This window comes from Acomys minous (genome assembly GCF_964271855.1).
Source record: "Acomys minous genome assembly, chromosome: 2".
In the NCBI taxonomy this organism is placed as follows: Eukaryota; Metazoa; Chordata; class Mammalia; order Rodentia; family Muridae; genus Acomys; species Acomys minous.
Genome location: NC_140484.1, coordinates 35,203,458 through 35,228,856, shown reverse-complemented (window position 1 = coordinate 35,228,856; position 25,399 = coordinate 35,203,458). Strand labels below are relative to the sequence as shown.

At 45.9% G+C, this 25,399-nt stretch overlaps 1 protein-coding gene across 1 annotated transcript in view; it reads right to left on the bottom strand.

Moving 5' to 3' along the window:
* The window catches only part of PIP5K1B (phosphatidylinositol-4-phosphate 5-kinase type 1 beta), a 257,803-nt gene extending 241,164 nt beyond the window's left edge, over positions 1-16,639 (bottom strand). The window contains exon 1 of the mRNA XM_084771731.1: positions 16,208-16,639. The gene's annotated coding sequence lies outside the window, so the exon portion shown is untranslated. The remainder of the gene's footprint in view (positions 1-16,207) is intronic.
* Between the last annotated feature and the right edge of the window lie 8,760 nt (positions 16,640-25,399).

Genomic DNA, 25,399 nt, shown 5'->3' with positions numbered 1-25,399 from the left:
ACAAGTTTTTAACTAGGGAGTTTGTTTGTTTGTGTGTTTGTTTGTTTTGTCTATAATATTTAGGGTCTCGCTAAAAATAGCATAGTATAAACTTTTGGGTAAACATTATATGAAAAATACAGATACACTCAATTTAAGTGCTATGGTTCATTGCTGAAGCTTATGAACTGTGTATGATAAAGTGGCTTTTATGAGCCATAGTCCAAATTCCAACAGGTGTCTACTTTCCATGGACTCATCTTGCCTTCCTGACAGAACTTTATGGGGTGAGCCTTCACATGATCATTAACCCCCCATTTCCTGGAAGGCATATAGGTGTGGAGTCCTGGATATGAGGAACAACCCACAGACAACATGAAAAGTGACACTAGATCAGTCTTAGGCTCTCTACACTGCAGACAGAGATCTAGAACAGAAACAGTATTAATCCAATGGATCGTGTCCATGATATATTTGAAGTTGGAGGTAGGAGGGAACATTCCAGAAAATAATGTGGAAGTGCTATTTCATAAAACCATTGTTTTGATTATAAGTATTATTTGTATCTCTGTATATACTACGGTTTTTCGAGGGAAGGTTTCTTTTATGGCACTGACTGTCATAGAACAAACTGAAAGCCTGTATTGTGTGTGTGAGTGTGTGTGTGTGTGTGTGTGTGTGTGTGTGTGTGTGTGTGTGTCCCACCCACCCAAGTCAAGAGAGTTCTCAGGAGGCTGGAGAGCTGGCTCAGTGGTGTCAATGTAAAAACAGCTCTCATCTTAAAAGAGAGCAAGAGATAGTTTATTCGGAGCCATATTCTGGTGACCATGGCCTAGGAACACAAATTTAGGCTATCCCAAATCCTGTATTCCAATGTGGAAGCAGTTTCACGGAGTTTTTATAGTTTCACAGGACAAAGAAAGTCATAAATCAAGGCAAGAATAAACACAAATTGGTGAGTACACCAGAGAGGTGGATACACTGAGACGAGGAAAGCTTTTCTATCATCCGAAAATGTTATCTGACGACGCTCTTGGCTCCTGAGCTGGTAGAAGCCAGTGTTCCACTGAGTTTATAGCTACTAAGGGGTTTTTATTTATTACAGCGAGGTGTTAGTTCAGATACAGAGTGGGGCAAGAAATCAAAGCTAAAACTAGCCCAAGATAAAGTGATCGGTCCCTGAACCTACAGAATTCCAGTCTCTCCACAGTACCGAAATCCCAATTGGTCTATCAGTCTCTGCAGGCACAGAAACTCCTTCCCGGAGATCTTTTGTTCACACCTAGACACAGCTTCTTCCCAGGATGTTTTTGTTCCTAGTGGTTAAGAGTACATACTGCTCTTCCAGAGGACTCAAGTACAATTCCCAGCACCTGCATCAGGGAGCTCACAACGGGCTGTGGCTCCAGGAGTATCTGTGGGCACTGCAACCATGTGCACATACCCACAGCAGGCAAACACGTATATACATAAGTAACAGTAAAAATAAATCTCAAAAAAAGCACTATTCAGAAGGCTCCTCTCTTCCTGCCAAATGACAATACAATGTGAGGTCAGCTCTCTATCAACCCCAAAACCAACCGTGTTGGTGTTCTGATCTTGGACTTTTAGTGTCTAGAACCATTGAAAATACATTCTGTGGTGTCCATGGCTCTTTGTAACAGCAGACTGAACTAAGTCATAGCGGCTGGAGTGGGTCTGTGGCAACAGCAGCACGCTGTGGTTAACCACCATAAAGGCCTTCCCTGTAAGGTTTTAATGTCTGTTACAGAGTAACCGACAAGGCCAGCTGGAGAGAGTCAACGCAAGCATGGGTCAAGCCTGTTTCTTTACTGAGGTGCTATTCGGGGTCTCCCACAGCCTTCCTTTAATTCTTCTTCTGGAACAAGGCCTCCCTAAGTTGTCCTGGCTGTCTATGAATTCATCCGGTAGCCTGGGTTGCCTTTGCATTTGTGATCCTTCAGCCTTGGCAACCCAAATAGCTGAGACTGCAGGTCTGCAGCACCAGGCCCACCAGGTCAGGGCAGCGTCTCACCTCCCTAGGATTCTTTAACCCCGTGTCTTACTCCAACCTGAAAAACACCTAGACCACCACCATGACTGCTTTAGCATCTAACTCTTTCCTCAGCAGCTGCCTGCTTTTATGGATATAGGTGATGTTGACCTTTTCCTCTTTGATTAAATGTCATAGTTGGTGGTGGAAGCATACAGGCAAGCCTTTTAAACTCACTTTATATAGTGTGGCATCTTCTTTGAGTATGAGCCACTTAACGTCCGTTGGTGTGCACAGGGGAGTCATTAGTAACTGGCTGTATCCTGGGGTTTTTGAGAGGATAAACTTCCCTACCCCCTCGGCCCCCCCACAACTATACCTCTAACCCTCCCTACCCCCCCCCTCGTGCCTCCCCCAACTGTACCTCTATCTCCTTTTCTCTGAAACGCAAGAATGTCCAGCCTTCGCCTCCCTTCCTTCGCTACAAATTTTAACTTAACTCAGAATATGGTTCAAAGTTAGGGTTTTAAAAGGGGTCTGTAATAATAATAAAAAAAAACCTTCCCTTCATCCCTGCTCCCAGGGAGCCAGTTCATTGTCCCAGGAGCATCCTTCTAGAAATATGACTTGTGGGCAACCTTTCTCGGGGGTCATTACTGCAGGAACCATTACAGAAAAGCTGATGGCAACAATTATGCCATCGAGCAGTAGCCCAAGGGTAGCATGAACACTGCACAGTGGCATGCATGGCATCTATGTTTCCTCTCTTTCCTGGGATTCTGCAAAGAAGGTTTTGTTGTTGCTATTGTTGTTTTGGTGTTTGTTTTAGAGATCAAAGCAATGCCAGTCGTCAATGTATCTCTTGAACACTGTTGTCTATGCCGGCACTATGCTGCTAAGGGCATCATGGGGAAAAGAGGCTCGTGCTATGCCGTCTACCCTTCTGATGTTGAGGGCTTCATGGGGCCACTGAGTTCAGTATCCGCATCACTGAGCCCCTCCCAGAGGGCAGATGGGAAGGTGGTGACAGCCTCCTTCCAAGGCAGCTTTAGAACTACCCTAACACGTGGTCAGTCAGTGTAAGGCACGCTCCAGACCCAGCCACACGGGCTGTTGGGGGATGAGGAGTGGGGTCAGGACCTGGCTGGTGCTCAGCGAGACTGAACATCGAATAGTACAGAATAGACTGGCTGGTCTGAGACTGAAGTGACAGTCAGAACCGTGACTTCCCAGAGCCCTTTGACCAAATCAGTAATCAAAACTTCTATTATAAACTAGAGGCCGATAACGTTACATTTTGTCAACCACAGCAGCAACAAACAAACAAAAACTGGCTGCTGTTAACCCATGTCCTGATTACTTGAGTGGGTTTCAATTCAAATGTGATGGACTAAGTTGTTTAGTGAAGGAACTTTCTAGACGGCATGATATTCAGGTGGCAGTTGGATGGTTACTCCTCCCTCCGCTTACTGTGGTTTATAATGAGAGTTCAAAACATGAAGACTGGTAAGGAAAAGAGTGAACAGGTTTAAAATTGTGAACCAGAAGAATAGAGGCCAGTGGTCCTCAACCCTCCTGATGCTGCGACCTTTTCATACAGCTCCTCCTGTTGTGGTGACGTTCCCCCCACTCCAACCATAAAATTATTTTTGTTGCTACTTCACAACTGTAATTTTGCTACTGCTGTGAATCATAATGCAAAAAAATCTGTGTTCCCTAGAGGTCTTAGGCAACCCTTGTGAAAGGAGCCCCGCAAAGAGGTTGGGACCCCACAAATCAACTATCCTCCTTAAAGAGGTACACAGAAGCCACTAACAGCAGTGATAAAGGAGGCCACACTACATCTCCAGCTGGCTGGAGAACTTGACAGCACCGTCCGCACAGTGCTGCATTCACAGGCATGAAAGAGCAAGAGTAATGGGGTCATAGAGGTTTGCACCAAAGTTCAAGCAGGCCACTGAGGTCAGCCAAAGTATGGGATGTTGGATTCCCTTGTAAGGGGACCCTGATAGCCGGGTGTGGTGGTACACGCCTTTAGTCCCAGCACTCGGGAGGCAGAGGCTGATGGATCGCTGGGCGTTTGAGGCCAGCCTGGTCTACAGAGTGAGTTCCAGGACAGCTAAGGCTATACAGAAAAACCCTGTCTCAAAACAACAACAACAACAACAACAACAACAACAAAAAACAAAAACAAAAAAAAGGGGATTCGGGGGGAGGTGGAGGGGGAAGGGGACCCTGAAAGACCACTGAATGAAGCTGTGAAGGTAAAGGCCATGTTGCAGTAAAGACCCCAGAATGTCGAATGCGTCAGGGCCATAATGTTGGTGAGGGAAATCTGTAGGTATAGTGTGGAGCTGGATGAGGAGGAGGCTACGTGTATGCCAGGCAGCAGAACTGAGGGAGTGTGGAACTACTGAAGACTGCTGGAACACTGAGACAGACCGTCAAAAGCTCCAGGTGCTGGTCACGGCACTAAGGGATTTGGTGTTTGCCCTGCTTGCTTCCAGCATTGCTTTGGTCTGATCATTCCCCACTCTACTCCCACAGCCCCTCCCTTCCTCCCCTTTGAATTGAGAATCATTGCCGTTGTATTTTGGAAGTATATAATGTTTTATTTTATAAGAGCACAGGCTTCAGAATTCGTCTTGAGCTTCAGAGGAGACTTTGGACTCCTGGACAGGGTCAAAACCTAAAGCTCTGTGGAGTTCTGAGTTGGAATAAGGACAGGTTGCAGTACGAGAAGGCCAGGAGCCTATGGGGCCGGAGACGGAATGCCATGATTCGAAGTGATGTTTGCCAGTGACAAGGGTCACTTGTGACAGTCAGTCTTCACTTTTCATTTGACTGGTTTAGACACCTCAGGGTGTTTTTAGGATGTTTCCAAGGAGGATTAGCTAAAAAGGGAAGACTCTGAATGTGGGTAACCTAAGCTGATAGAGTCTGGGTCTCAGACTGAATAAAAAGGGGAAAGAGTGGAGAGAGGAAGGTGAGCCATGGTTTCCAGCTCTCTCTGCTTCCTGGCTATGTGTGTGTGATGTGACTGCTACGACCATGTGCTGAGATGGGCCGTACCTTCAAACTGCCACTCAAACGGACCTTCCTTTCCTTAAGTTGCTTTTGTCTCAGCAACAAGAAAAGTAATGAATGCCCCTCCCTCAACAGGCGCACACATGCACAAAGGTGTATACACATCATAGATGTGTACAAACACACACACACACACACACACACACACACACCTCACAGCTCACACAGAGCTGAAGGAGCTTCTTGCCAGCTATTTCAACTGGTCTCTAGTATGTACAAGAACAGAAGGCATGATTTCAAAGCATTTTTTTTTCTACCCCAGCAGTTATGCAAAGTAACCTGGACCTTCTTCCTCGAGCTGCCAGAGCAAACCACAGCCACAGATCACAGACAGCACTTTTTGAGAGAAAGGTGTTTTCCCCCAGTCCGTGTCCAAACATGCATCTGCCACACTCGCCACATATGTGATGCTGAAGGGCACAGGTCAAGGTATGTCCAGCTCAAGCAGGTGACAGTATTCTCTAGTTTCTTGATAAAAGCCATGAGCACACTCAGGGAGTCCCAGAGAACACTAAAACCTGGCGTTTAGGAACGGTTGGGTATGTCCTAGGAGTTACACTGCCATTTTCAATCTGTGTCCCTAAGAGCAGTTGGCTATGATTATGATGGTGGACCTGTCTACACTCCCTGAAACTGAAATCCTCAGAATAGGATGCTATTTGAATTAACTATTTAGAATAGTAAACCCTCAGATTATGCAAAAGTGTCCAAGGCCATCAAGATAAAGGGCCCTGACAGCCACAACCTGTCAGTTTCTATGAGGGATCAGCTGGCCACAGGAGACAAAGATCCATCCAGAATAATCTGGTGTCTGTTTCAACCTTGTCTATTCCGATGGCTACAGCCTGGGTAATGATTATCAGACAGCCAGAGTAGATGCAGAAGTCACCAGCAAGATAAGAAACTGGGCAGGAGGGAATTGCAGACACAACAAGACGCAGATGGGTGGGGAAGACATATAGGGTATTACGCCAAGAGAAGTGGACAGTAGATTAGTCGGAGTCTAAGGAGGGCGCCATGTTTCTGCTTTTGCTATGTGGAGGGAGGGGAGGGGGGAGAGGGAGAGGGGAGGAGAGGGGGGGGAGAGAGGAGGAGAAGGAGGGGGAGAGATGGGGAGAGAGGGAGAGAGGGAGAGAGAAAGAGGGAAAGAGGGGGAGAGAGAGGTGAAGAGAGAGAGGGAGAGAGGGAGAGATGGGGAGAGGGGGAGAGAGGGAGAGCGAGGGGAAGAGAGGGAGAGAGGGGAGGGCACACACCAGGTCAAAGGCATAAACTACACGATTCCTCCTATTCCATGCTGCATTCTGGGGTGCCATGACAATAGCCTCGGCTGTCATCCCTCTGTGCTCACGGACACACACGTTACCTGATTGGCTCCCATTTCCTCCCTTGCTGTGCTGGTTGATCTAATGTCAACCAGACAAAAACTAGACCCCTTTTAGAAGATATAAACTCAGTTGAAAAGATGTCCCCACCTATTGCCCTGTGAGCAAGCCAGTGAACAGCAAACAGCACTCCTCCATGGCCTCAGCACCAACTCCTCCCTCTGGGTTCCTGCTTATTTGACTTCCTGTCCTGAGTTCCCTTGGCAATGGAGTATGACCTAAGAATTATAAGCCGAAATAAAACCTCCTCCCAGCAATAGAAACCCTGACTTAGACACTTGTAGATACATGGAGAGAGATGAAAATAAACAGAGCTTGAGACATGCTTGGGATTCCATGGGCTCTCAACAAAGTTAGACAGCTTAAAAGCCGGGATCCTGTTTATGGACTCAGATACCTCATAGCACCTGTCACTGCCTCAGCTAAAAGGTTCATCAATATCTGTAGTGTTGAATTGACTTGAAATAGTCTGAAAATTGTCAAATAAAAACAAAAAAACAAAAGCCGGGCAGTGGTGGTGCACGCCTTTAATTCCAGCACTCGGGAGGCAGAGGCAGGCGGATCGATGTGAGTTTGAGGCCAGCCTGGTCTACAAAGCAAGCCCAGGATAGCCAAGGCTTCACAGAGAAACCCTGTCTCGAAAAACCAAAAAAGAAACCAAACAAACAAAAAACAAAAACAAAAACAGTACTGCTTCAAGCCAGGCACAGTGATACATGCCTATAAGTTCAAGGCCAGTCTGGGCTTATATAAGAGTCTGCCCCTGCCCACAAAAAAACCCTCACATATATACATTGCATGTATGTACATATGAGAGAGAACAGGGGTTGGGAAAGAAAAGAGTCAAAGAAAAAAATAAGTATTTCCTTTCCTACAAGTAATCTCTGGCCCTCACTGTCTTTCTTATACCTGGCATCTTTTGAAGTAAATATCTTAAAATATGCTATGCATGGGGTCAGGGCCATCACCATGTACCATGAGCAATCTTTCTGTCCTGGTGGTACCAATCCCTTAGAAAGGTCAATGACCATCAGTAAAACACATATACATACACGAGCGCACGTGCACACACACACACACAAAGTTCTAGATACCCAATCCAGTCACAAGACCTTGTTCTCTTGTCATCTCCAGGGTTCTAAGAAAAGCCAAGAAAGATTTTTTTTTCCATTTTCCCCTGGCATTTCTGATGAGCAGACAGATAGCAACCTCTCCTCACACTGGGATTCACTGGAGAACACAGAACACTCTGGGAGGCTGATGCTTCAAGAAAAGGCTTGACCGTTTACAACAAATACTGACTGTGTGTCGGCGTCACCTGGAGGCCCTGTTGTTGCCACTGAGTGTGGAATCTCTTCCTCACTCTTCTGGGTAGAGTGAAAGATCTGCATCTTTAACAGGTCCCCAGGTAATTCTGATGCTGCCCAAGAGGACCACACTTTGATAATCACTGTCCTCATTTCTTTTGTAATAGTGGATTATTATTAATCTATCTAACGTTTATAGGAAAACCAGCTGAGGTTGGGAAAATGTACATCAAGTGCCAAAGCCTTCTTTTGCGGCCCTTTGAATGAGAACGTCCCTCATAGGTTTGAATGGTGAGCACTCAGTCATCAGTTGGTGGGGCCGTGCAAGAAGATGGTGCTGCTTTGTTGGAGGAAGTATGTGGCAGGGGGCGGGGGGGGGGGGGGGGGAGGGCACTTTCAGGGTTCATGGCCTCGTCCTACTTCCAGCTTGCTCTCTGCTGTGTTGGCTATTAAGGTGTGATTGTTCGGCTTCCTGTCCCTGTATTCCTGTCTGCCACTTGCTGCCACACCTCCCCCAGGGTGATGGACACTTGACCCTCTAGAACTATAAGCCCAGATAAACTTTTTCTTCTTTAATTTTGCCTTTGGTTATGGCGTTTTATCAGAGCAACAGAAAACTAACCAATACACTTTGCATAGTATCACAAAGCCTCTCACTTCAGAGGCAGACATGCCATCTAGGTGGTTTCAGAGCCTGTCTTAACCATTTTGGATGGTTTTGGCTTGTGCTTAATGATTTCTACTCGTTGCTGTCTACCGTTTTTGTGTATACGTTATCAGTTACTTTTTCTCTTGCCGTGATGAAATGCCTAACAAAAATAACAAACAGAAGGAAGGGTTTCTTTTGGCTCAGGGTTTGAATGAACAGAGTCCATCAAGATAAGGGAAGCAAAGCGGATGTGGGAAGAGCAGGGAGCAAACAGAAGCTATGCTGGTGCTCAGCTCTTTCTCCCTTTTTCTTCAATCTAGGACCGCAGCCCACGAGATGGCACCACCCACATTCAGGATGGGAGCTCATCACTCTCCCAACGCGGCTGGCCTGGCTAACATTTAAGCAAAGCCTCACAACTAATGACGTCATGGCAGTAGTGCTCATCCCACTTTCACAGGATAAGTGGCACTCACTCATCCATTTAACCATTTACTGAGCACCTACTATGAGACAGCCACTAGATTAACACCGCTAACGAACCATGATGTGTGTCTCCAAGGAATGTATACTGTTGGGCCAAATGATATGTAACAGAAGAACAAGTGAGAGAAGTGTGTAAATATTCATCGTGACAAGTGAACAGGACGTACAAGATAGGTCTTTCAGGTTGGCTGAAAAGAAGCTTCATGCTCACTCTCATCTCAGTGTGAGTCCATACATATATAATACATTGTATATTATTATATTTTTATCAGATAGTTTAAAATAAAAATCAATTGTATTTGTGGGTTTTTGTGTGTGGGGGTGCACACGTGTGTTTCCATGTGTGCATGTGTGCATACATTTGGCAGCCAGAAGTCAACTTTGGGTCTTGTTGTCAGGAGCGACCTGTCTTATTTTTGGCATTCTGTTCTTTCATTAAGACCTGGATCTTGGGGCTGGAGAGGTGACTCAGAAGTTAAGAGCACTGGCTGCTCCTCTAAAGGTCCTGAGTTCAATTCCCAGCAACCACAGGGTGGCTCCCAACCATTTCGAGTGAGATCTGGTGCCCTCTTCTGGCATGCAGGCATACATGCAGACAGAACATTGTATACATAGTAAATAAATGGTTTGCCTGTGAGTTCAGGGATCTGCCTGCCTCTGCCTCTCCAGCAACAGAACTGCAAGCATTCACAGCCATGCTTGGCTTTTTATGTGACTGACAGGAGTTGAGCTCAGATCCACTTTACCTACTAATACCGATTTTTATTTAGCTAAATCTTCTTGCTAAAGAAGAGAAGTAACTAAATAGTATTCTTAAACATGTTAGTTTTCCCAAATACTTAAGAAAATAAAACCATATTTAAAAGATGCAGCATATTGAATAAATACTGTTTTAATAATAAAAAGGACCGTTGCAAAGCACTGCGTCTGTTTTCTAGCAGTATGGTTGATATTCCTAAAATGGCTCGGGAAGGAATAGAATCATTGAAATAATTAAGAAACCACTGAAAATTTTAAACATTAATTTGGAGGTGGTTGACACATTTAAAAATTTCTCACCATTTGTCATAGCCCTAAGTTACAAGAATTTAAACATAAACAAAACAGGACACCTAACCTTTTTCACAGACAAATATTTGCCTAACACCTGCAACTTACTTCCCACTCTCTCAAATAGGTCACATGATGGTAGGGACAGTTTTAATAACAAAGAAAAGAGGTATGAATTAAGCATTAAAAACCCAGCTGGAAGTCGGGCGTGGTGGCGCACGCCTTTAATCCCAGCACTCAGGAGGCAGAGGCAGCTGGATTGATGTGAGTTCAAGGCTAGCCTGGTCTACAAAGCAAGTCCAGGATAGCCAAGGCTACACAGAAAAACCCTGTCTCAAAAATCAAAAACACAAAACCAATCAAACAAAAAACCCAACCAGGCATGGTAGTGCATGCCTTTTGTCCCAGTACTTGGGAGGCAGAGGCAGGCAGATCTCTGTGAGTTCAAGGCCAGCTTGGTCTACAAAGAGAGTGCCAGGACAGCCAGGGCTACACAGAGAAACCCTGTCTTGAAAAAACAAAAAAACAAAGAAATATAAAGTCATGTGGGTTAGAGAGATGGCTTGTCTGTTAAGAGCACTGGCTGTTCTTCCAGAAGACCTGGGTTCAATTCCCACTACCTACATGGCAGCTCACACCTGTTGGTAACTCCAGCTCCAGTTTCAGGAAATTCAACACAATCACACAAAGCATACATGTGGGCAAAATGACAATGCCATGAAATTGAGATAAAATAAATTGTTGGGTGGTGGTGGTGGTGGCGGCGGTGGCGGCGGCGCACACTTTTAATCCTAGCACTTGGGAGGCAGAGGTAGGCAATCTTGGAGCTTGAGGCCAGCCTAGTGTACAGAGTGAGTTCCAGGACAGCCAGGGCGACACAGAGAAACCCTGTATCAAAAAACAAAACAACAACAACAAAACAAAAACAAACCAAAAAAGAAAAAACCCATCAGCCAACATGTTCAACCCACTGCATTTCTTATGCCAGTCTATCTGTAAAGTAAAGAAACACATTTCTATGACTAGCTATGTCTTTTTTGTTTTGTTGTTTCGTTTTTTTCAAGACAGGGCTTCTCTGTGTAGCCTTGGCTGTCCTGAACTCTCTTTGTAGTCCAGGCTGGCCTCGAACTCACAGAGATCTGACTGCCTCTGCCTCCCGAATGCTGGGATTAAAGCTGTGTGCCACCACTGTCCAACCTGGCTAGCTATGTCTTTATCCTGCTTTTCCAGGATCATCAGTTGGCATTACTGGATGTAACTTAAATACACCCCCCCTTTTTTTTTCCTTTACAAAATAGATGAACTTTCTACAGTCCTGTCTCCAAACCTTAGTTTCCTCCCAGGGCAATTACATCCCCAGGCTCCCAGTGCTTGCAATTAGACTCTTGAAGCTCCAGGGAAAGACTGTGTACCCATTTCTAGGGTGGGAATAATGATAAATGAGCCGTGTTCTCAATTTCATTACAATCTTACAGTTGGCTTTCTAAAATATATTAGAGACAGGAATCTCAAGGACTTACAGGTGGTCCATTGTATAAACTCCTACAAACACACTGCTTTTATGCTGTCCACTCAGTCCCATAAACAGTAGGGAAACAAGTACCAGCGAGAACACAGACTTCATGTGGCTGGCTTCCTCCCAGTGGCTATGTTCCAAGTCATCCCAAGAGTAACCTAGTTTGCGGAGAATTCATGCCTTTTCCTGTGAAATCATCACCTTTGTACATTCTGATGAAGCCATGTACAAGATGATAACATTGAGGATAAATTGCACAAAATCAAGGCTGGCCTATTTGTTTATTTTTAGTAGGGCATGGCTGAAAAACACTTATCAATGGCAGCCAGCTATTTTAAAAAATAAGCTTGAGGTTGATTTGTTTAAAAAAAAAAAGGTAAAATTATTAAGACAAAACGATGTTAGGGGGGAAAATGATGCTAGGTCCTCATCCCCTTTCCCTGGCATTTAGCAGAAACACCTCCAGTTTCAGAGATAAAACCAGAAGTGAAGGCTGTGCTGAGGTACATAATGTACTGGGCAGCTTCTAAAGAATTAAAGGGACTCCTCCAACTCTAGCCAATGCATTCCATACAAAGGGAAATTATTATTATTTTTTGTAACAAATAACACATTTAGAACTTGATGTTTTTCAGAGAGCAATGAGAAAGGCTCTAGACACACACATACACACACACACACACACACACATTATTTTTCTGCTTTGAATTCCAATTTAACAGGACTACTAGCAAATGCAAATTAAATGTATGCATATTTATGATTTTACTGCCTGGGTGACGGGGCCACCTTTAGTGGCTGCTTTTATTTACCAGAACAAAATCATCCTGTATTTGTTTCTATTCAAACGAGTCCCTTTCTTCAAGCCCTGGTTGGAACAAAGTATTAATTATGAATCTGTTGATGTATCTTAGTCAGGATAATGATAGTACATGGATGAGAATGGACATTTATTTTCTCTACAATGGCACTTATTTAGACAATCATAAATACATAAAACATAAATAGGGAACCACTTAAAATATACCTGCTCCATAAATTACTGGCAACCAGAAATTTGGACAAACCTCTACGGTTTCTAAAGGTCAAAACTGCATCCTCACTGTAAATCCTGGCACAACTTTGAATATAAACCTCCTTACAATGCTACATTAGCTCTGGCCTTGGACCAGCGTCCATACGGCCATGCTCAGTTTACCTCCTAACTCTTCAGCTTTCTTACCTGTAAACGACACATTGTTAGACAAGTTAATGTTGCCATTCAGATTCTTCATAAGAAGGAAATGTATCTCAGTCCCTAATAAATAGCAAGGTCTGCCAACAGTATGTGAGATTCCCTGTATCCCTTTCTTTCATACATAAACCAAACCAAACCACTTTTCTGTATATAGGAAGGAATGGAAAGTCGTCTTCTTCTTCTTCTTTTTGTTTTTTTGTTTGTTTGGGTTTTTTTGGTTTTTTTGAGACAGGGTTTCTCTGTGTAGCCTTGGCTTTGTAGATCAGGCTGGCCTCAAACTCACAGAGATCCACCTGCCTCTGCCTCCCTGAGTGTTGGGATTACAAGCATGCATCACCACTCCTGGCTGAAAAGAGAATTCTTAAAGGGAACAGAAACTAGGTTGTTTTCACTAATTAGGTTCCTCCTTCAAAACCACGAGCCAGTGTTAGTAGCTACTGAAGTGGGCCTCGGCACCCTTGCGTAGTAGAAAGAATAGAAAGGAGTGGCTGGCTACTCCATCTCCAGACCTGTTCTGTCATAAAGTGACACAAGTCAGTTTCTAGCCAGCTACACGTTACAAGAGAGAGGTTGGAGGGCAAGAAAAAGGCATGACATAGGTGGCAAGAAAGAGAAAACTGTTTCATGTGATGAACTCAGGACGCGACATGGGTGACCAACAATGGGCTCCTGTACCTGAACTTCAGAAGGCACGACTCGATCACTATGAGTTCAAGGCCAGCCTGGTCTACAAAGCGAGTCCAGGACAGCCAAGATAACACAGAGAAACCCTGTCTTGAAAAACAAAAACAAAACAAAACAAAACAAAAAAACCAAAAGCCAGAAGGCAGGACTCACCTCTCATGGGCAAGTTATCTGCTGTGCGGGGAGTTTATCTGTTTATTTGTTTATTTGTAAGGTCCTGTCTGGTTTACAGCATTCACCTCCATTAGTTTAACAGCCATGGGGAGGGGATTATATACTCTATGCAAACTACAAAGCTTTAAAAATGAAAAACAAAACGTGTGCATATGCTGTTGGAATACTAAACCAACTCATACCTAAGAGAAGTTTACGCTGAATACTGTGAAGTCAAATAGATGCACAGACACTAACCAACATAGGTGGTAAGTTAAGGCATATTTGGAAATTTCTTTCCCTCCATCAACTGGTACACCATCAAAGTCAGAAAAAGTTAACAGAAGCTGGAATCAATGATGAGTTGCCCTTGGCTGATACAGGTTAAAAGTTTTTCTTAGGACCTAAAGGAAGTAGTGCCACATTACTGGACACCACAGAATGCTAAAAGTGGCAAAAGAAGCATAATTCCAGAAGCACTTTGTGCTTTGTATGAGAAAGATTTTCAGCTTGGAGGTGGTATGATCTGGCACAAAGGATGTGTGGGAGCTACAGCCCAGGTCACCAACCAGCGTGCTGAACAGAATGACCTCATCCTGATCAGAAGTGGGACAATGACAGAAAACACAAAGCGGCAAACTGTTGGGAGATTAGACGAACCCTCCCTTTGGAACCTCCACTCAGAGAAGTGATGCAAAACTCCCACGATTGCCTGAGCCCAGAGTTCCCTCACATCTGCAAAATGTGAGCGGTAAATCACAGTGAGACTGTACCGACCAGAAAAGAAGACCTGTCAAAAAGAAGGAGAGGGAGAGGGAGGGGGAGGAGGGAGAGGGAGGAGGGAGAGGGAGGGGAAGGGGGTGGAGGAGGAGGGGGAGGAAGAGGAGGAGGAGGGGGAAGAAGAGGAGAAGGAGAAGGAGAAGGAGGAGGAGAAGGAGGAGGAGGAGGAGGAAGAAGAAGAAGAAGAAGAAGAAGAGGAAGAAGAAGAAGAAGAAGAAGAAGAAGAAGAAGAGGAAGAAGAAGAAGAAGAAGAAGAAGAAGAAGAAGAAGAAGAAGAAGAAGAAGAAGAAGAAGAAGACGACTTCTCCAGCACAGAGCAAACCTGGCTGAGACCCGAAAAACCACTTGTCACTGTGATACATCCCAGAATCTGAGACACCCCCCCCCAATCTTTATCACATCTCCCTCAGAAGTGGTTGAAATAAAAAGAGAATACTGAAAAGTATTTTAAAAATTGCAAGACACTGATGCAAATATTAGGTGGTAGTTTTCAGTTCCTCCAGTTTTCTAAGTTTGGACAGAAATGTACTGCGGCTCTAAGTTCTATAGGGCTGGATTTTCTTCTGAGGGACTTCAGTCATCAAGACTGGCTGCACTTCCCATCTGTCCTCAGGGCTCTCCACCTCTGTACACAGAACCCAGCATGTACTTTTCAGCTCAGAGAGCATACATGACACTTAAGGCTCAACCTTGAAGTTGGTTGGTAAATTTCCGGGGGCTCCTTTCAGGGGGTAGCCCTCTGACAAAAGCGTCAGTGAACCTCATTTATTTCATCACACAAGAGTCCAAGAAAAACCAATCCTTGGACTTTGATCCACTCGAGCAAGGGCAGCCTCCCGGAAGAGAGACAAAAGGGGCTCTCCAAGCCTAAATTCAAGAGAACTGCCCCCGGGCCACTTCTTAGGTCAGATTAACAAGTTCTCAGTCCTTAAGGGCCATGGTTTTACAGCGAGGACCTTTACCTGACAGAGAATGTCATCAAGGGGCGGTGTCCGGGTAGGTGTGGTGGGGGGTGGGGTGGGGTGGGGTAGAGTGTTGGTACTTAGGGGTCAGCATGCGCTTCCTTTGAAGGAAACAGTAAATAGAAAGCAGGTCCTCGTTTGGAGGCCTGATTTCTGTAGGCTAGAAGAAAAATATTCACTAACCTACCCAAACAACTTCTCAGGAACAGGTTTCTACCCAAGCATGCTATGCAGGGCAGACAGCCGGCTTCGGGAGGTGGGGGTAAGAAATGAGAACATACTCATCTGCATAGATGAGAGATAAGCAGGCATTTGTTGTCTTTGGTTCTGACGACTCCTGGCACCAGAGCGGCAAATCCCGCACTCTCCCTATTGCCCCACACTTCCCCAGACCCCAACCCCAGATGTTGAAGCGTCACGTTGACAGCGCTAGTGGAGAGAGGGGACTCATAAAAAAGTCGGTGGCTGTTTTCAGGCTGGAACCTACTTCACCTGTTCCATCCAGCTTCAGAGCCAGAAACTACCAGAACACCGACTCGCGCCAGCCCCTCTGGACATCCCAGGGGAGCCTAACAAGTTCGCCGCTGTTTTGTAGCAGGGGGAGAAGGACGCGGACCCCTCTCCCGCTGCAACCAAACTCAGCAGGTTCCCCTGAAAGGAGGGACGGGGCTCCGGCTTAAGTGAGCCAGAATGATCAGTGGGTGTCACTGCGGCCAAGGGATCAGGGTAGCTAGGTGGTGAGTGCCCACGGGGAGTGCGCAGCTGTGGCCCCCCGAGGAGCGAAGGTCCACGGGCGCCCCCTCCACGTCACCCCCAGCACAACTCAGACAGGCAAAGTGGCAGGGTGGAGATAAGGTCAGGTCCCAGCAGAGACACAGAGCCTCCGGCGCAGCGGCTACTGAGGGTGTAGGCAGGGTTGCCGGGGACGCGCAGGAAACTTACCTCCCCCGGCCGGCTTGCTGGAGCCTTGGCGGCCGAAACCAGTTGCGCCACGGCGGGCAAGTTGTCGGGATGTCGCGGGTTCCCCAGCGGCTGCAGCGGGCTGCGAGCGGGGTGGAGCCGGAGCAGCGCCGGGGGCGGGCAGGTGCCGGGCCCAGCCGCGGGGCCACACTCGGCTAGGACGCGCGGCGACGGGGGCGCGCGGCTGCGAGTGTGCAATGCGCGCGCGCCGCGGCTGGTGTGCGTGTCCCCGCGTTCCCCTTCCTTCCCGCCGCTCCTTTAGCCGGCAGAATGGCAAGCGGACCACTAGAATCCGGAAGCCCTAGGTGACGCGGCGCAGCGAGATCGGGGTCGGAGGCCGTGGAGTGGCGGCGCCCCACAGCCTGGGGTCCCCGCACTGCACGTTGGAGTCCGAGTAGGGCGGGTAGCGAGCAAGCTGCGCGGCAGCAGCGACTCCGGGAGGCTGCAGGCCCCGCCCGCCGGCCGCCCAAGCTCTTCCCCTTTTCTCTCCACCCCCTGCTCCATCCCGCATGCCCTGCAGGGAAGCCAGACCGGTTTGCAGCGGCCAAGCGGCCCGCAGTCGGACCTAGGGCGCAAGTCGGTGCGCTGAGACTGTGTGACCCGGGCCGCTGCCCGCCACCTGGATGGAGAGCAGAGGTGAAGCGGCTCCCTGGAATTAGCAGGATCCTCCGAAGGTCCAGGGCTTCGAGGCATTTCTCGAGTCTTGAAGCCCCTCTGCGGAGTACTGTGTTGGGGTATGGCGTGCCCTGCCCCAGGCTACTGAACCCAGCTATGCGGGACTTGACTCCTTTTCCTTAACCAGTCACCAGTAAAGCAGAGGCTCCCCCTCTTCACCCGGAAGGTACCGGCAAAGAAAGGTTCTGAGACCTCACCTGCTCCATCTCTCAGGATAGCAGGTGCACGAAGGGAGGAAGACCTATCCAACAGTTAGGGCTAGAGAAGGGTCCGGCGCAAATGCGCTGCAAAGGAGCGCGCTTGCGGGAGCCACTTGGAATCTCACCTAGGTTAGTATAGCTGCGAAGGGCGTAGGGGCTCGGATCTAAAGCTTCATTTGGGCTTTTGCTGTTCTGGATGCTAAAATTATATTTATCTAACAGGCACAGAAAGGTAGCCATCCCTCCCAGTTGGGTCGAAACAAGTGATAGTTTTCAGCTTCATCACGTCCTTCCACTTTTTCCTTCTCAAACAAAACAAAACACTTGTGGAAAATGCGGCTTACATTCGTTCTGTCCGGGGGAAGACCAACATTTGATGACCCTCCCTTGAGGTTCTACAAAGAACACCTGTACGCAGTTTTGAAATCTTTTAATACTCCCCTCCCCCAACTCGGATGAGTTGTGGGTTTCGGGGAGGGGGTGGGGGTGGGGGTCGGAGGAGTGTGACCCTGGCTGTCCTGGACTCACTTGGTACACCAGGCTGGCCTGGAACTCACAATGACCACCTCCCTCTGCCTCCTGAGTGTTGGGATTAAAGGCGTGCACCCGGCTCAAGCCTGGAATGAAGCACAAAAATTCCTTTATAACAAAAACGACATTATTTTAAATTTTTATTGAAACAATACTGACAAGTCAAATAGATGTGTTCACTATATTCAGTGAACTTCTTCTGGTGTGCTTGGCCACTACCAGAGATTTATGGCATCTCTGAGTTAGAACTCTCAGACTTGGGCCCTGGCATCCTGAACATATGAAAGCACACAGTAAGAGCATGTGTGTGCTTGTACGGTTTTTTCAGATGAGAAACCTATAGCTCAAAGACATCCAGAAATCCACAGACAAGAAGAACACAGTTTTCCTTACTCTTAGCCCTTGAACAAAAAGTAACAGAAATACTGCTTTAACAGAGTTCAAGATGGGGCCAGTGGAGGGGGCAGCCAAGAAGATGTGCAGATCAAAGGATCTTGCAATCAACTGCTGTGATTCACTGTGTAGGGAGGGGGCAGCATCACACCGTTCTGAGTAGCAGACTAGGTTGGGATCTGGGAGTCGGTAATCACAGTCACCCCGTGCTTGTTCCTCAGACTTCCACTCTGAAATTCCAGGAGGAGGGAATTTGCTTCCCAGAGAGACGATGACATAGAGGAGATGAAAACAGGCAAAGCCAAACCTATATAAAATCGCAGTGGATGAAAAATGGCCAGAGGCATTTCACTTACACGCACTCCCTCCTGTTCCTCACCCACAGCTGCTTCTCCCACTCAAGTCTCTACTGCTTTCTTTAATCACCTATAGAGAAGTCCCAAAGCCAAATGCCTACTACTGGACTCTAAAAAATTACACAAGAGCCTTGATATTGCAGTGTTAGTTCTGTGTAGTGTAAAACAAGAATTCCTTCCTTATTCCACCTCTATTTGTGGGAATTCAAGAGAGTCACCCTCTACTGGAAGTAAAAGATCATCACTGTCAATAGCCATAGTGACTTGACAAACAAAACAAAACAAAAAAAATACTCAAAGCCTATTTAAAAAGCAGAAAACAATCATTTAAGTGTTTTATTTCATTTTAAATATTTTTCCAAGTGATTCCAGGTCTTGATCCAAAGTCTTCCCCCCCCCCCATCTTTTTTTGAGACAAGGTTTCTCTGTTTAGCCTTGGCTGTCCTGGACTCACTTTGGAGACCAGGCTGGCTTTGAACTCACAGTGATCCACTTACCTCTGCCTCCTGAGTGCTGGGATTAAAGGCGTACGCCACCACGCCCGGGGATCCCAAGTCTTAATATCATTATTTAATACTGCTCTTACACAGGAGACATGCATATGCTTCTTACAACAGATTTGATATTAGTAATAATAGCTCCTAATTAATAACTTCCCTTCACCCAGGGTCTTTCCTCCTGGGGATTCACCATGTGATCTCCTTTGGCCAATGGAGCAAGAGCACACAGGATGTAATAGAAGTCTAGAAAACTGTACATTTCTATATCAGCTCTTGGAATTCTGCCATGACCGGGAGAACAAGCCAACTGCTGGACAAAGACCCTGTCCAGCAATAGCTGAGTCACCAAAGTGGAGGTCATCTTTGCTAGCCAGCCCTCGTTTGTTTTCGGAGGCACAAGCAAGTCCAAGTAAATTTAGTCAGGCTTGGTCTACACCAACAGACCATACAACTCAACCATAGGCTCATAACAAATAACACGTAGCAACTACTTCAGTTATCTACTGCTGCGTGACAAACCACACTGAAACATAGCAGCCCAAAACACTGCTGATGTACTCTGTCTGACTCAAAATTAGCTAATCTGGAAACTCACTTGGACTTACCCGACAGCTGGACAGAGCTGCTCGGCGCCAGAAGGCTTCACTCGAATATGAGGTAGCTTAGTCCTCTGCCACATAATCTTTTGCTTCCCATATGGCTGGCTCGGGCTTCTCCACAGCAAGGTGGCCATACGTCTTCTTACATACATCTAGTTTCTAAAAGGGAGAGACTAGAAACTGCCAGATATTTTAAGGATTGAACTTGGACATTCTATGTTCTTTCCACGTTGTTCTCTTGTCAACTACAGGTATGCTGCAACTAGGGAAACAAAGACAAACAAGAGCCAGAGGAAAAGGAATGTTGCCCTTGACTCAGACAGTAGAGCCTTTACCTTTCACAACTCTAGAATTGCTTTCTTTTCGTGGGAATGTAATTTCTAAATAGGGGCTTAACTGTTTGGTAAAGCTTGGCTTTTCTAATTGTAGAGGGCCAGTTTACCCTGAGGACCCTGTGTTCTTTATTTTCAAGTTCACTCTTAAGATTAGCCAAGTCGGGGGCCATGGTGGCGCATGTCTTTAATCCCAGCACTTGGGAGGCAGAGCCAGGTGGATGGCTGTGAGTTCGAGGCCAGCCTTTTATTTACTCTTTTCCATTTCCTCTGATCACTCTGCCTTTCTCCCTTTCTTCTTCTCTTCCCTGCTCCATCTTCCCCTTTCTTCTTCCCTTCTTCTTGCCTTTTCCTTTTCTTTTTTTTAAAGTTTCTATCTTGATTCTTGTAACAGAAAAAAATATTTTAGACAATATGTTCTTGATCATACTTTTCTCATCCCAAAATCCTCCCAGACCCTCCCCTACCTCCACACCCACACAACTACATCCCTTTCTTCCTCTCTCTTTAAAAACAAACAAAACAAAGAAAGAGGAGGAGGTGGGGAAACACATATACATGCGCGTGACAGAAACTAAAATACACAAGCAAAAGACAAAAAAAAAAAAAAAGCCCAAACAAAGCAATATGAGACAAAAATTCTACAAAAATACCATTGAGTTGGTTTGGTATTAGACAACTATTCCAGGCATGGATTCTAACCTAATGTGTGGATAATACACTCAATGAGAAGCCACTGGATAGACCTAATTTTTTTTTTTTTCTTTGCAAGCTGGTATCTATTACAGATAGAATGGAAGCCCTGGTCCACTTCCCCCTCTCAGTGCTAGAACCCCATCTGGCTTGAAGCTGTGCAGGCCGTGTGCCTTTCCCCTTTCTTAATCCCATCCATCCATCCATCCATCCATCCATCCCACCCTCCCCTTACTCCTCCTTCCTCTTTCCTGTCATGTTTCAAAAGAACACTGAAGTAGGATCATAAGGCCTATGTGGTAGTTTGATTGAAAAATGTCTCCCATACGTATTTAAACACTTGGTTCCCCATTGCTGCCATTGTTTGGGGAGGTTATGTAACATTTAGGAGGTGAAACTTTGCTGGAGGAAGTACGTCACGGGTGGGGGGGAGTGGAGGCGGGGAGGGCTTTGAGAGTTTATAGCCTCACCCCACTTTCTGCTTTTTCTCTCTGCTTCCTGGATAGAAATGTGGTTAGCCAACTTCCTGCTCCTGTCACCATGCCTTCTGCTAAGCCATGCCTTCCCCACCTTGAGTACTCTGTCCCTCTGGAAAGCCCAGCTAAAATAAAGCCTTATTTCTTAAGGTTGCTTGTGGTCATGGTATTTTATCACAGCAACAGAAAAAGTAGCTAATACAATTTGCCTTCTCATCCTACCTCTGTCCCTACAGTGGGGAAGTCTGCATTCCCTTTAGTTTTTAGACTCCTGGTCTACCTCACCAGGGTAGTAGAGACATGCTCTGAAGTGTCCCTCATATTTTTCACATTATAGGATCCTTAAACGCCTTCTGCTGTACATACAGTGGCAAGGTTAGAGGGGGCTTGACTAGTAGGGACTCTTTAAAAGCCTGTATGATTCCCAGTACCTTAGAACTTCTTCCTAGTTTTCCCCTTACAAGTACAAAGCATTAAGCTTTTCCAGATTAAAGCCCCATTTCATTCCTTGTTCTCTGCCCAAGGTTAGCATTATCCCAGCTCTCTCTAAAGCTCGCTGATGTCTACATTCGTCAGTCAGAACACTGTGAGGACTGGAGGCCCCAGTGCTAACAGGCATACAATTCTAACCCTGAAACATCCTCCCTCCAAAAGTTAGGAAATACAGAAAGAGCTAAGAAGGGTTTCTCTAACAAAAAATTAGACCAAGATAAGAGCATACACACTAAGATTATAATTGCACCAAAATTGAACATTAAGAAAATAAAATCCAGCCGGGCGTGGTGGCGCACGCCTGTAATCCCAGCACTCGGGAGGCAGAGGCCGGCGGATTGCTGTGAGTTCGAGGCCAGCCTGGTCTACAAAGTGAGTCCAGGACAGCCAAGGCTAACACAGAGAGACCCTGTCTCGAAAAACCAAAAATAAAAAATAAAAATAAAAAAATAAAATCCTTGAAAGAAAATCACTAATTGATAGGCAGTGGTGGTGCATGCCTTTAATCCCAGCACTCAGAAGGCAGAGGCAGGCAGATCTCTGAGTTTGAGACCAGCCTAGTCTACAGAGTTCCAGGACAGTCAGGGCTACAAAAAGAAACCCTTTCTTGAAAAAACAAAACTCACCCCATCCCCCTGAAATAAATGCTAAAAATTGAAGTATTCATGTTGGATGGGGAGGATTTGTTTTTTAAAAGAAGTGCCATTCTTTATGTTTTATATGTATATATGTACATATGTATATATATATATGTATATACTGTAAGCATTCCTAATATTCACTCACCTATACAATCTATTTCCTGGCAGATTCATTTACTTCTCTTTTCTTCAATATTGTTTTCTTGTTAGGAACAAACTCACATGAGCATCCTTCCTAGGGGAATGTTCACTTTGCCCATCAGTTACAAAAACAACATAAGCTCAATAATGATTTGTTTAAAGAGTAGAAAGTGAAAGACATCGGGATAGAGGAGAGAAGGAAGGGAAAAGAATTCTCAGGATCATCAAGAGAACCACCCTGATTTCTAGAAAGCATTTTAAAGGCATGCCATTTTTAAAAAAGTACAGTTTGAATTGGAGTTTTGTTTGTTTTGCTTTTAATACTTTATTTAATTTTACTTTATGTGCATTGGTAGTTTGGCCTGCATTCATGTCTATGTGAGGGTGTCAGATCCCCTGAATCTGAAGTGCTGGACAGTTGTGATTTGCTATGTGAGTACTGGGAATTGAATTCAGGTCCTCTGGAGGAGCAGCCAGTACTCTTAACCACAGAACCATCTCTCCAGCTCTGCTGCACTTGGAGTCTTTCAAAACCTGCAAGTTGGGATCTTGTTTGATTATTTGTTTAAGACAGGGTCTTTCTACACATCCCTGGATGTCCTGGAACTCACTACATAGACCAGGCTGGCCTTGAACTCACAGAAATCCACTTGCCTCTGGCACCTGAGTGCTAGGATTAAAGGCCCATGCCATCATGCCCAGCACACATCAGGATACTGATAAGGGAAAAAGGGACCTTCCTTTTGTTGGGCACACTGATTTTAAAACTTATGGTAAGGATGGGGGAAAAAAAAATAAAAACTTGAAATAGCCAGGGGGAAGTCTGCTCAATCTACTGTACTAACCAAAGACAATGCATGCAGTAAACCTAGAACTCCTGTCCAGATCTAGCCAATGGACAGTGCATTCTCCACAGTTGTGTGGAGAGCAAGGACTGACTCTGACATGAACTGTGGTGGCCCCTATTTGACCACTTCCCCTTGGTGGGGAGGCCTGGTGGCACTCAGAGGAAGGGGAAGCAGGCTACCAGGATGAGACCTCATAAGCTGTGATCATATAGTGGAGGAGGAGGTCCCCTTCTGTCACAGGCCTAGGGGAGGGGAATAGGGTGAAAGAGGGAGGGAAGGGGAATGGGAAGATATAAGTGAGGGGATAACAACTGAGATGTAATCTGAATAAATTACTTAAATCAAAAAAATGTTTTTTAAACCTTGAAATAGAAGAGGTAGGCAGAAATAAGTCCCAAGTCTACAGTGTTCTAGGAGTCCCTGAAGGACAGTGTGTTGAGACACTTCTCTGAAGGTCACAAAAATCATGTGGGGAATCAGGAGTCAAATCCTTGGAGGACATTTTGTCCCTGGAGTATAGTTCTTCAAAGTTGTCTCAATAGTTTCTCATCAATGGTGAACACATTCGGCTTCAAATGGTTTAAAATAAAAGGGTGACAGGTCTAGAAAAACAACAGACATTTGTCCCTCTATATCATTGGGCTGATTCCAGGGCCTCGTTTGTTTGTTTGTTTTTGTCTTTTGAGACAGGGTTTCTCTGTGTAGCCTTGGCTATTCTGGACTCACTTTGTAGACCAGGCTGATCTCAAACTCACAGAAATCAACTTCTGCCACCCCGAGTGCTGGGATTACAGGCATGCACCACCATGCCCAGGGACTCCAGGGACTCTTACAGATGCTGAAGTCCCTTATATGAAATGGCATAGTATTTACAGTCTATGATCTATATGGTCCTCACATATACCACTTTCAGTAGTTAATAACATGTAAACGCTCTATAAACAATTACCATGCAGTTTAGAAATAATAACAATAAATGTCTGAATATGTTCAGAACAGACCCAGTTCTTGTTTCCCCAAGATTTTTGATCCATCATTGGTTAGAATCCACAGAAACACAGCCCATAATATGTAGACTATAATGGAATCTTCTGAGAAGCAGGGACATAAGGAAAGACAGTGATGCTAATGGAGCCCCTCAAGCTTCCTAGGTAGAGGGATCTCTGACCCACCAGGCTGCAGCTGCTGCCTCTCCAGCCATTTCCACAGGTGTCAAGTGATTACCCGTGACTGTCTTAGGGCTTCTGTTATTCTGAAGAAACACAACCACCATGGCAACTCTTTGAAGGAAACATTTGATTGGGGTTGGTTTGCAGTTTCAGAGGTTTAGTCCGTTATCATCATGGCAGGAAGCATGGCGGCACGCAGGCAGACTTGGTGCTGGAGAAGGAGCTGAGAGTCCTACATCTGCATCAGCAGGCAGCAGGAAGAGCATGGGAGACCTCAAAGCCCCACCACCAGTGACTTCCTTCAACAATGCCACATGTACTCCTACAAGGCCACACCTCCTAGTAGTGCTACTACCTTATGAGCCTATGGGGGTGATTTTCATTCAAGCCACCACAGTGGTCTGAGTCTTCCCTTAGATGGAGTGACAGCTTCCAGGGCCAATGCTCCGCTTTCCTTGGCTTCATTTTCTGAAGGCGGGTGGTGATACACATGATGCTGATGACACAAGAAATATTTGTGCCCTACAAGTGAAGGTTGGCTTCAGTCTGCCAGTGAGGCCCTGTGAATACACTGGTAAAACAACATGGATTTTGCTTTTCCATTTTTCAACAACACTATTGATGCTCCTGTCCATCTAGTTGCATCTAGTTGTGATCCTAGCAAGCCTCTGCTCTCCTCTCAGCCACGTCTGAGACTGAGCGCTGTGCTGGCAAAGTGGACAAAGTGGAGCATCCTAACCTGACCCTCGGAAAGGATGCCTGTAGTCCGCTGCAACAACCTAAAAGGAAAGGAGTTCATCAGCATAGGCAACTACAGAACATAGCCCTCAAAGGTCAGCTCACTGGTACAGGGAGGGGTTGGTGCTTGTTTGTGTCTCTCTACAGTGATGTTTGCTGTAGGGTTGGTTTCATGCAAGCACTGAGGAACCCAATTCCTCCCGTCTTCAATAAATGTCCTTGAACACCTCTGAAATAGAAGAGTGAGAAGTGTAACTGCCCGTAACAGTCCCACAGCCTGAACTAACTATAGGAAGCCCAGAAAGGATGCATAGCACGTTGCCTAGGAGAAGTGGGAGCCTGGACATTTTGAGTATTCTGCTCCCTGCTCCCTATGCTGAGCTGAAGACC